This window comes from Chiloscyllium punctatum, chromosome 6 (assembly GCF_047496795.1).
Source record: "Chiloscyllium punctatum isolate Juve2018m chromosome 6, sChiPun1.3, whole genome shotgun sequence".
Classification (NCBI taxonomy): domain Eukaryota; kingdom Metazoa; phylum Chordata; class Chondrichthyes; order Orectolobiformes; family Hemiscylliidae; genus Chiloscyllium; species Chiloscyllium punctatum.
In genome coordinates, this window is record NC_092744.1 from 64511175 (window position 1) to 64523071 (window position 11897).

Here is an 11897-nt window from a genome sequence, read left to right on the forward strand (position 1 = left end):
CATGAAGATTTTAAGACTTGTTTGTGTGCCAGAATTATGTGCGAGCTGCAGATCAACAGTCTCTCCATGCTAAAAGGCTGCATAATCATGTTCTTGGCATAAGCAAATACCATCCTTCTTTTGAAAGACTAACACACAAGTACTTATATAAGACATTTGGATTCCTTTACATAGAGTCATAGAGATGTACAGCACGGAAACAAACCCTTCAGTCCAACTCGTCCATGCCAACCAGATCTCCTAATTTAATCTTGTCCATTTGTCGGCATTTGTCCATATCCCTCTAAGCCCTTCCTATTCATATACCCATCCACATGCCCTTTAAATATTATAATCGTACCAGCCTCCACCACTTCCTCTGGCAGCTCATTCCATACACATACCACCCTCTTCATGAAAAAGTTGCCTCTTAGGTCCCTTTTAAATCTTTCCCCTTTCACCCTAAAGCTGTGCCCTCTAGTTTTTGACTCTGCTACCCTGGTGAAAAAACCTCGTCTATTTAGCCTATCCTTGCCCCTCGTGATTTTATAAACCTCTGTAAGGTCACCCCTCAGTCTCCAACACTCCAGCTCAGGTCTGTTCAGTCTCTCTCCTTAGCTCAAACCCTCCAACTCTGGCAACATCCTTGTTGGACCCTTTCAAGTTTCACAACATCTTTCCAATTGCAGGGAGACCAGAATTACATGCAGTATTCCAATAGTAGCCTAATCAATATCCTGTACAGCCTCAAAATGACCTCCCAACTCCTGTACTCAATGATCTGACCAATAAAGGCAAGTATTACAATAGAAAACCAGTAAGGTTACACTTTAAAAGGCCATGTAGCTGCTCCCCTGCTGTGAGCTCCCACACATAGGTTTCTCCAAGGTCAGTTGTGTATTCACTCTTTCATCCACTTACTAATTAAGAACCTATCTGTCTAAAATACACTCAATGACTTCACTTCCCCACTGCAGCAATGAATTCCATAGATTGACTACCCTCTGGCTGAAGAAATTCCTCCTCATTTCAGTTCAAGCCAAAAAAAAATAAGGTTCAGCCCTACATTTCTAAAGTAAATCATTGGTTGAAAGTCATTTTGGAACACTATGAAACCAAGAGTGATGTGATATGAATGCAAGATTGTTTTGTTGCTCTCACCTGTTTTGCCACGATCTTATGTGATGTTAACTCTGATGTTCACTCATGTCCCTTCTTTGCAGATAGGTCACAATCCCATACTCACTAAGCAATTCCTATTCTATGCTAAGAAGGGAAGGAAAACAACTTGAGGGAGAACTGGTGAAAGCACGTCAAAGACATGTAGCATTGAAATGTTGGCAAAAGCTTCAGCCAGCCACCAAACAGAACAGCATAAAAGGAGCTAGATGCAGAATGGGCGAGGGTGTAAAATACAGGTGAAGGTGTGCCTACTTAAAACTGCAGTATATGCAGAGTCTTCGGTTGATTAAAAAATGTGGTTATGTAAAGGTGCCACATTCGACAATGGACTTGCTGCCCATTTCTACCTCAGCCACGGCTTTGCTGCCACTGTTCACATCAAAATGTTCCCTCTTTTTTTCAGTATGGTACCATTCCAGATGACTTCTTTAGCATAAGCTAAACAGCTGTTCACAGGCGTATCAGGCAATTTATGGATTCATTGTTCTTTCAAGCCAGCATTTCATCAGCTTTCCCATGGGGAGCTGGTGCCTGTGTGCCAGAACACTGCAATTTTACTCAATAACAGGATTTCCCAAAGTCTATGGAGTCACAAATTGAATACATATGGTCAAAAATGTTCCCACATCATTGGCCCTTACATTTGTCAACAGGAATGGAAGAAAAGAATGTACTGCATTACTGAAACTAAAGACACACTACCATGCAAAGAATTGCTTATTTCTTGGCAATGCCTTCATCTCAATGCATCGTGTCATTAATCTTTAAGACAGAAAATCAAGTCTCTCGATGGCTGCTTGGAGATTAGGGTTATTCTCTACATGGAAGATAACGTCTGTATGTCATCCCAAAGCTGAAGCTACACTGTGCTCCTGAGTAACTGTGATTCACTCAATAGACCAGAAATGGGTGGATGTCTCCATCAGTTACCCATCTGACTCACTCAGTATCATGAAGTATTCTGTTGCCAGGTGAATTTACAACTCATGTATGTGGATTGATCTGGTGATCCTTCAGAAATCTTTAGGATTATGGTGATTTGCTGAATGATGACCAATTTGATCTGACAAAGAGACCTCTACACATGAAGAGTACATAAGCCCACATGGATGGTAATGTGAGAAAGGCCCTTTAGTGGAATGAAGATATCCCTCAGACTCCTGGTCAACACTTCTTCTTCACATTCCATCAAATGCTGCAGTTCACCCATGATTTATTTATCACCAGATGCACAACTCACTATTTTCCAGATTGTGCTTCAGTTAGTGCAAGAATGGATATTTCTATGGTGGTGCTTAAAAAATAGTAGAGTGAGTGACAGAACCTGCCATAAATTGATATTAGATGCATACAATATGATTTCCTTTTCATCTCCATTTTTGTATATCAAAGGAGTAAAATGGAGAATAGAATATGTTGCAGAGTCCATGTGCTTTCAGTTCAATGAGTGTTAAAAGGGCTACATGGTATAGTTTTCTGGCAATTACTATGGATAGATTAAAATAAAAATAAAGAGAATCCAAAATGAACCTCTCAACTGAACCTGCCTTCCTACTGTTCTGTTTCTAACTCTTCCCTGGTTTTGCAGATCTCTCCATTTCCATCAGAAGTGAAAGAGTAAAGAGTTGCAGGTCAGTAAATTGCTGCTATTCTCTCTCTCTCTCTCTGCTGTTAGGGCCTGCATTCTTGATGAGAAGTACCTTTGGTTCTCATGACATACAGTAAAACCCACTCTGCATTCCTTAATGAGTGTGATGATAGATGAGAGCACCAAACAATTACGTTCCATGTGAAGTTTTCAATGGAATGGCTTCAAACTAATCTGTAAATGAAAGAACACTTCCAGGTGAAGGTTGGAATGAAAAGGGTTCCATGCTGCCTCCTGGACATGAATGGTAAACATTTTAAGTACGAATGGAAGTCAAATAGCTTACATTTCAGTACAGCACTTCCTTGGAAGGTGTGACTCGATTGTGTTATGATTCCAGTTGATGGTAACATTGGACAAATCAGACCCCCATCTCCTCCAATAGCTAGATGAGAAAGCTAACTGGTTTCCTGACGGCATAATCAGGCAACCCTGCAACAGGATATGCCCTGCCTGCTACACCATGATGGGAAAAATGGTCCAAGTGGAGGAAGAGCATCAGACAGATCAGCCAAAACAGTAGTGGCAGCACCTTAAATAAAATATGGTGGAATTATATTCTATCGCCAAAACAAAAAATACATGCTACTAGATTAGTAGATATTTGTCTAAAATTTCACATTTGGAATTCAACAGTCCTTTAATAAGTCAGCAACAGATCCTTCCTTATGTTCAATGACCAATTAACCATTAATTGTTACCAAGCAATTTCCACATTTTGCAAAATTAATTTCTTCAAGCACAATTTATTAGGTACTATGATTTTGTTGTCAATGCATACTGTACATGCTTGAACATGATAGGAACACTAACAGTTAAGAAAAGATGCAAAAGAAAGTGAAGCAAAATAACATGATAAAGTCTCAGGTACCCTATACTCTCTTATACTCATGTCCTCAATGTGTTCAATAGATTCCTTCCTCATAGGAAGTTACAGATCCCAAACTCAGAAGGTGGTTGCAGAAAATGCCTTATTGCTGTTAAAAGCTTCAAATTTCTGTAGAAAGAATGTGAGAGAAAGTAAAATGTATCGATTAAATCCATTTTGGGTTTGATGATGGCTCAATGCAAAATATGAGGCTTTTGGGGACTTGATTTCAGTGAAGATGTAAATGAAGAAACATGATCATGTAAAGTGATGCCTAATATGCATTGATAGAAAGTGATTCATGGATTTCAAGACATTTTCATGTCGGGGATTATTGCCTGATCAAATATGATTGATATTTTAAACATAGGACACAGGAACATAAAAACAAGTGTAGACCTTTAATTCCCTCAAGCCTATTCTGGAATTCACTATGATCAAGGCTGAACTTTCCTGATGAAGGGCTTTTGCCCGAAACATCAATTTTCCTGCTGCTTGGATACGGCCTGACCTGCTGTGCTTTTCCAGCACCACTCAAACCTGAACTTACCTCAAGTTGGCCCATATCTCTTATGTATCTTATTTAACAAAAATCTATCAACCTTAGCAATAAAATTTAACAATTGCTATCCCATCAATGTCATTCACAGAAGAGATTTGTAAGTTTCACTGTCCTTTATGTGCCAAGATGTTTCTTAATATCACTCCTGAAAGGTTTTAGTCTAGAACTAAGACTGTGCATCTTATTCCTTGACAGACCAGTCAGTGAAAATTGCACAGGTAAATAGAAGCTACCTTTTCTCTGAATGATCATGAAATCTTTGATCAAATCAACCCTCATTCTTAATAAATTTCTTAGAATACAACCTTATTGTTTTCTCTTGATTTAACCCTTGCCAGGTTAGTTGGTCCAGGAACCATTCTGTAGATATGTGTTGTAAAGACTGCATCTTCTCATTATTCAGTAATTTTGATGGTGAGCTGAAACAGGTAAGGAGCTGTTTAAAAACCAAGGATTGCTGAAGGGTTGCTGCACCTTTTAAAAGTGGGTGGGTGAATGTTTGAGGGAGAAGCTATCAAATCGTTGCAAGGGCGGGAGATGCTGCTTTTCTCAGCAGTAAAATAAAACACTCTCAGCTTGAAGAAAGCCACGTTATTTTTCCTTTAGCAGTTGCTGTAAACTGTAAACCAGGAAGCCAGAGATTTCACTGAATCAAGTGTGAACCAGCAACCCTGTATTTTCTGCAGATAGTGAAAATATCTGGTGAAGCATAATCAAGAAGCAGCAGAGTCTGACTAAACAAAAGCACCATCTCAGTGAACTCTGTGAACAGGAACTGTTGAATTACTTCCCAATCTTTTCTCAAACCCATGACATCCATATTTTTCCCTGTTTGTATATGTGTGTAGGGCTGAGTTTCTAAGGAGGTTAGAGTTGTAACTAGTAGAATTATATATATGTCAATAATTCACAACTGCTTACCCATATCTTGAATCTATTTATTAGTGATAAATATCATTCTTAGTCAGGACAGAAACCTGGTTTGTGCTTTCTTTCAACCTGGGTCTAAGTTGAAGAAATCTGTGTGTTTTTAAAAATCTTTAACTATAGTGACGACTGGTAATAGTAGGGTTTGATTTCTAATTTGCTACTGCAGTGAGGCATAACACTATTTTACTTCCTCCAAAGCAAATGTGTCCTTTCTAAGGTGTTGTGAGCAAGACTACTAACAGAAAATAGGCATGGTCTAACTTTGTAAAGCTGTAGCATGTGCCATGAAAATATGCTTTATATAAAATGACGATTTTAAGCCATCAGCTGAAAGCTTGAATTTAGCTTTTAAAAGCAGAAAGGTTTTGAAACACAGAAACTAAAGATGACTTGAGCTCATAGCCTAAGATGGCTACCCCATTTACATCATGATACACTCCATGAGAATGGAAACAGCATGTCGGCAAAACCCATCAAAAACAATGGCATCAGAAGCTTATGAAGGCCCACATTTTCTGTAGCCATTAGCAAGGCATCAAGGCAATTATCTGACATATTTACTTACATCCTAGTTAAGTGAGCTTCCCAGGTATAATCTTATCAAATTAGTCTTGCGATATACTGTAAATTGCCTTATTGGATTCCCTGAGCATTTGGAGAAAGCAAGTTACGTGATGAACTAACTTTTTTGTAAACATCTGTTTTTCTGCAGAGATGAAGATAAGTGGCTGTGACATTGAAAGAGAAAACCAAGTGGCATCCCTCCTTTATCCTTCTCCCCGCAAACCCACTTGCATCTACCTTCAATAACACTGTTGCCTTAACACTGGCAATCACGTTAGGTGCTCACTACCTATGTTCATGATAACATATGTTCATGATAACAATATCATTAATCAAACAAATTTTTAAAGAATAAGTGCTTCTTCAAATATTTATTAAATTATATTTGAAAAGTCATTTCAGATTCTGCTTTCACCATTATTTCTAGCAGGATATTCTATTTACAAGTAACTCTCATTAATTGGCTATTGAATGTCACAAGACTGTGAAATACCTGAGATTCCTTCCCCATGAGCACAGTCTCAACAATTACTATTGTATATTGTTGGAGGTGGGGGGAGGCTCGTGTGGAACAGGGAAGGCCAGCAGTGGGGAGACACATGTGGAACGGGTTTGGCCGGGGTGTGGAAGCTTGGGTGGAATGGTGATGGCCAGCTGCCCAAGCAGACTGGACGGCTGTTGGACTGGGGATTGTTGCAGGTAGTTAGCAACTTGCAAGCTCGGACAGATTACATTTAGAAGCCCCCCCTGTGGTGATCTACTTAAAGACTGTAATGTTTATCTTTTACCTTTATTCTCATTTTTCTAACTTATACTATGAAACGGTGAATAATGTAACTTATTTTCCTTTTTTCCTTTTATTTCTCCACTTTGTAGCTAAGCTCTGTATCTAGGTACTTTGTACCTAAAATGGTGCCATATAGGGCGACATTGTAAATTCTTCACTGTCCTCCTGTACTTGAGTACGCTTGCCAATAAAGAAAATTCTCATTCTAATGTAATTGGTACGATGTTGAGGGGTTTTGGTGTTCTTGACTGATTGACAATTAGTATTGGGAAGAAAGACAGTTATCTGTGAGATGTGGATATGCCATTGGAGAAAGCAGCGGGGAGCTTTATATTCAATACTATTGGGGATGGGAGTGTGGAAGGGAGATAGGGGTCTGAGATTCTGTATATCCAGAAGAGGAAGATTGGGATTTTAAATCTGCACAAATGAATGAAGAGGGTGATTGAGGCCTTCAACGATTTTGACTAACTGGTTAAGAAATCTTGAAGATTTTCTTGGCAGTAAAGTTAAAGGTGGCAAGACAAAAGCAAAATACCTCAAATGCAGGAAATTTGAAATAGAATCAGAAAATGATGGAGAAACTCAGTAGAGCTGGCAGTACCGATAAATCAAAAGAAAGAGAGTTAGCATTTTGAGTTTATAAGATACTTCTGCAAAAATTCTGAAGTTGTGAGTCAATAATTGTGTGGGCAGAGTGAAGTGTTATGTTTGTGTCAAAGGTGCACTGGGAGGTATGAGTATACTGTAATAGATTCTACTTTTACTGTGGTGAAATCATAGAGTTAGTCAGGATTTTTAAGTAATACTCAACATCCATTAATTAATTCAAGTTATTATGAGGTTAACTGCAAGTAGGTGTATTATTAATGGAAGTTGTAATCAATCCAAATAATTTAATACAAATTTATACATTTGTAGATAATGCACTGTTGAAATATTAAGAAGTTTGGATAGAATATAATATCAATTAAGCTTTATTTTATTGAAATTTATCTTATTAACTGGGAATTTCAGAATAAAAGAGTAATTGCCTTTCAAAACACAGTTAAAAGAGAAAACACACAACATAGTCTGCCTCACAGCAATGATTTCACTATTCTGTTGATATGTTACATTTTAAAAATGTTAATTTGCTTGCCCTTTACCACCATTGTACAAAAAGAACTTGAAATGATGAAAACTGCCTTTTTCATTTAAAAGTCTTTTATGATATGAAGCAACGATTTGTTGATAGCTTCTATTCTCATCATTGTGGTCAGAAAACTGTTAAACAAGACCCAAATGACATTTGTGGGAGATTCATCACTACAATGGATAGTTTAGGAGAAAAGACAATCAGCCTATCGACTTGAAACCTACCTAAGATTCAAAATGCTCAGTTTCCATTTCAGAGGAGTCAAAAAAATCTATGAATTCCCATGTGAAGAGGCAAGACCACAGAATCTTCAAACTGATGAGAGGCAACTACTTGAGCAACTGAGACTAAAAACTTCAATTTGATGATAGAAGACTCAATATCATCATGCATCTGTTTCTCCAGTTCATACCTTGTGCTTTCTAAGATACAGCCTTTGTATTAAGATGGGATCCTTGATCCCTGGATCTGATGTTCTTTTTTTTCCTTTTTCAAAACAAAAAGTGTACAGTCATGGCAGCGCAGGCGGTGGAATGTTCCTCCGGCAGGATGTTTGAGGTAGGGGTGACCACCAATACTCCTGCCGACTTCGTCTGCAGGAAATGCAGTCAGATCCTGATCCTCACCGAACGAGTTAGGGAACTGGAACTGGAGCTGGATGAACTGAGGATTATTCGAGAGGCTGAGAGGGTGATTGATAGAAGCTACAGGGACATAGTTACGCCGGAGAACAGAGGTAGCTGGGTAACAGTTAGAGGTGGGAAGGGGAAGAAGCAGGCAGTGCAGGGTTCCCCTGTGGTCGTTCCCCTAAAAAATAAGTATACAGCTTTGGAAACTGTTGGGGGGGACAGCCTTGCAGGTGTAAGCTGCAGTGAAGGGGTCTGTGGCTCTGAGACTCAGAAGGGAAAGGGGGAGAGGAGGAGAGCGCTAGTTATAGGAGACTCTATAGTTAGAGGGATGGACAGGCAGTTCTGTGGACATGGGCGAGACTCTCGGATGGTTTGTTGCCTCCCGGGTGCTAGGGTCCGAGATGTCTCGGACCGTGTCTTCAGAATCCTTAAGGGGGAGGGTGTGCAGCCAGAAGTCGTGGTACACATTGGCACCAACGACATAGGTAGGAAGAGGGGTGGGGAGGTCATTCAAGAGCTCAAGGAGTTAGGCTGGAAGCTAAAAGCTAGGACAGACAGAGTCGTCATCTCTGGGTTGTTGCCGGTGCCACGTGACAGTGAGGCAAAGAATAGGGAGAGAGTGCAGTTGAACACGTGGCTGCAAGGATGGTGTAGGAGGGAGGGCTTCAGATATTTGGACAATTGGACTGCATTCTGGGGAAGGTGGGACCTGTATAAACAGGACGGGTTGCACCTGAACCAGAAGGGCACCAATATCCTGGGGGGTAGGTTTGCTAGCACTCTTCGGGGGTGTTTAAACTAATTTGGCAGGGGGATGGGATCCGGACTTGTAGTCCATCAAGTAAGCTAGCTGTGTGTCAGGATGCCCAAGACTGTAGGGAGGCTGTGGAGAAGGTAGCACTGACTGGGACTACTTGCGGACACAGAGATGGGCTCAAGTGCGTATACTTCAACGCAAGGAGTATCTGAAATAAGGTGGGTGAACTTAAGGCGTGGATCGGTACCTGGGACTACGATGTTGTGGCCATCACGGAAACATGGATAGATGAGGGACAGGAATGGCTGTTGGAGGTTCCTGGTTACAGATGTTTCAGTAAGATTAGGGAGGGTAGTAAAAAAGGAGGGGGGGTGGCATTGCTAATTAGAAATGGTATAACGGCTGCAGAAAGGAAGTTTGAGGGGGATCTGCCTCTGGAGGTAGTATGGGCTGAAGTCAGAAATAGGAAAGGTGCAGTCACCTTGTTGGGTGTTTATTATAGGCCCCCCAATAGCAGCAGAGATGTGGAGAAACAGATTGGGAAACAGATTTTGGAAAGGTGCAGAAGCCACAGGGTCGTAGTCATGGGCGACTTCAACTTCCCAAATATTGATTGGAAGCTCTTTAGATCAAGTAGATTGGATGGGGCGGTGTTTATGCAGTGTGTCCAGGAAGCTTTTCTAACGCAGTATGTAGAGTGTCCAACCAGAGGGGAGGCCATATTGGATTTGGTACTCGGTAATGAACCGGGACAAGTGATGGGCTTGTTAGTGGGTGAACATTTTGGTGATGGTGACCACAATTCTGTGACTTTCACCTTGGTTATGGAGAGAGATAGGTGCGCACAACAAGGTAGATTTTACAATTGGGGAAAGGGAAATTACGATGCTGTAAGACAGGATTTGAGGAGCATACGTTGGGAGCATAGGCTGTCAGGGAAGGATGTGGTGGAAATGTGGAACTTTTTCAAGGAGCAGATACGACATGTCCTTGATATGTATGTACCTATCAGGCAGGAAAGAAATGGTCGTGTGAGGGAGCCTTGGTTGACGAGGGAGGTTGAATGTCTAGTAAAGAGGAAGAAGGAGGCTTACATAAGGTTGAGGAAACAGGGTTCAGACAGAGCAGTGGAGGGATACAGGATAGCCAGAAGGGACCTGAAGAAAGGGACTAGGAGAGCTAAGAGAGGGCATGAAAAATCCTTGGCGGATAGGATCAAGGATAACCCCAAGGCATTTTATGCGTATGTGAGAAACCTGAGAATGACGAGAACGAGGGTAGGTCCGATCAAGGACAGTAGTGGGAGACTGTGTATTGAGTCGGAAGAGATAGGAGAGGTCTTGAACAAGTACTTCTCTTCAGTATTTACGAACGAGAGGGACCGTATTGTTGAAGAGGAGAGTGTGAAACGGACTGTTAAGCTAGAAGAGATACCTGTTAGGAAGGAAGATGTGTTGGACATTTTGAACAACTTGAAGATAGACAAGTCCCCCGGGCCTGACAGGATATATCCTAGGATTATGTGGGAAGCAAGAGAGGAAATTGCAGTACCGTTGGCAATGATCTTCTCGTCTTCACTGGCAACGGGGGTGGTACCAGGGGACTGGAGAGTAGCGAATCTTGTGCCCCTGTTCAAAAAAGGGAATAGGGATAACCCTGGGAATTACAGGCCAGTTAGTCTTACTTCTGTGGTAGGCAAAGTAATGGAAAGGGTACTGAGGGATAGGATTTACGAGTATCTGGAAAGACACTGCTTGATTAGGGACAGCCAGCACGGATTTGTGAAGGGTAGGTCTTGCCTTACAAGTCTTATTGAATTCTTCGAGGAGGTGACCAAGCATGTGGATGAGGGTAGAGCAGTGGATGTAGTGTACATGGATTTTAGTAAGGCATTTGATAAGGTTCCCCATGGTAGGCTTATGTGGAAAGTCAGGAGGCATGGGATAGAGGGAAATTTGGCCAATTGGATAGAAAACTGGCTAACCGGTCGAAGGCAGAGAGTGGTGGTAGATGGTAAATATTCAGCCTGGAGCCCAGTTACAAGTGGAGTTCCGCAGGGTTCAGTTCTGGGTCCTCTGCTGTTTGTAATTTTTATTAATGACTTAGATGAGGGAGTCGAAGGGTGGGTCAGTAAATTTGCAGATGATACGAAGATTGGTGGAGTTGTGGACAGTGAGGAGGGCTGTTGTCGGCTGCAGAGGGACTTAGATATGATGCAGAGCTGGGCTGAGGAGTGGCAGATGGAGTTCAACCCTGCCAAGTGTGAGGTTGTCCATTTTGGAAGAACAAATAAGAATGCGGAATACAGGGTTAATGGTAGGGTTCTTAGTCAGGTGGAGGAACAGAGGGATCTTGGGGTCAATGTACATAGATCTTTGAAGGTTGCCACTCAGGTGGATAGAGTTTGTAAGAAGGCCTATGGAATATTATCGTTCATTAGCAGAGGGATTGAATTCAAGAGTCGTGAAGTGATGTTGCAGCTGTACAGGACTTTGGTTAGGCCACAGTTGGAGTACTGTGTGCAGTTCTGGTCGCCTCACTTTAGGAAAGATGTGGAAGCTTTGGAGAGGGTGCAGAGAAGATTTACCAGGATGTTGCCTGGAATGGAGAGTAGGTCGTACGAGGATAGGTTGAGAGTTCTCGGCCTTTCCTCGTTGGAACGGCGAAGGATGAGGGGTGACTTGATAGAGGTTTATAAGATGATCAGAGGAATAGATAGAGTAGACAGTCAGAAACTTTTCCCCCGGGTACAACAGAGTGTTACAAGGGGACATAAATTTAAGGTGAAGGGTGGAAGGTATAGGGGAGATGTCAGGGGTGGGTTCCTTACCCAGAGAGTGGTGGGGGCATGGA

General features: G+C 41.5%; 1 long non-coding RNA gene across 1 annotated transcript in view; it reads left to right on the plus strand.

The window, feature by feature from the left end:
- The window catches only part of LOC140479028 (uncharacterized), a 65540-nt gene extending 58626 nt beyond the window's left edge, over positions 1-6914 (plus strand). Inside the window, exons 3-4 of the long non-coding RNA XR_011960924.1 lie at positions 2750-2792; positions 5882-6914. This is a non-coding gene — a long non-coding RNA (uncharacterized lncRNA). The remainder of the gene's footprint in view (positions 1-2749; positions 2793-5881) is intronic.
- The last annotated feature ends 4983 nt before the right edge of the window (positions 6915-11897 follow it).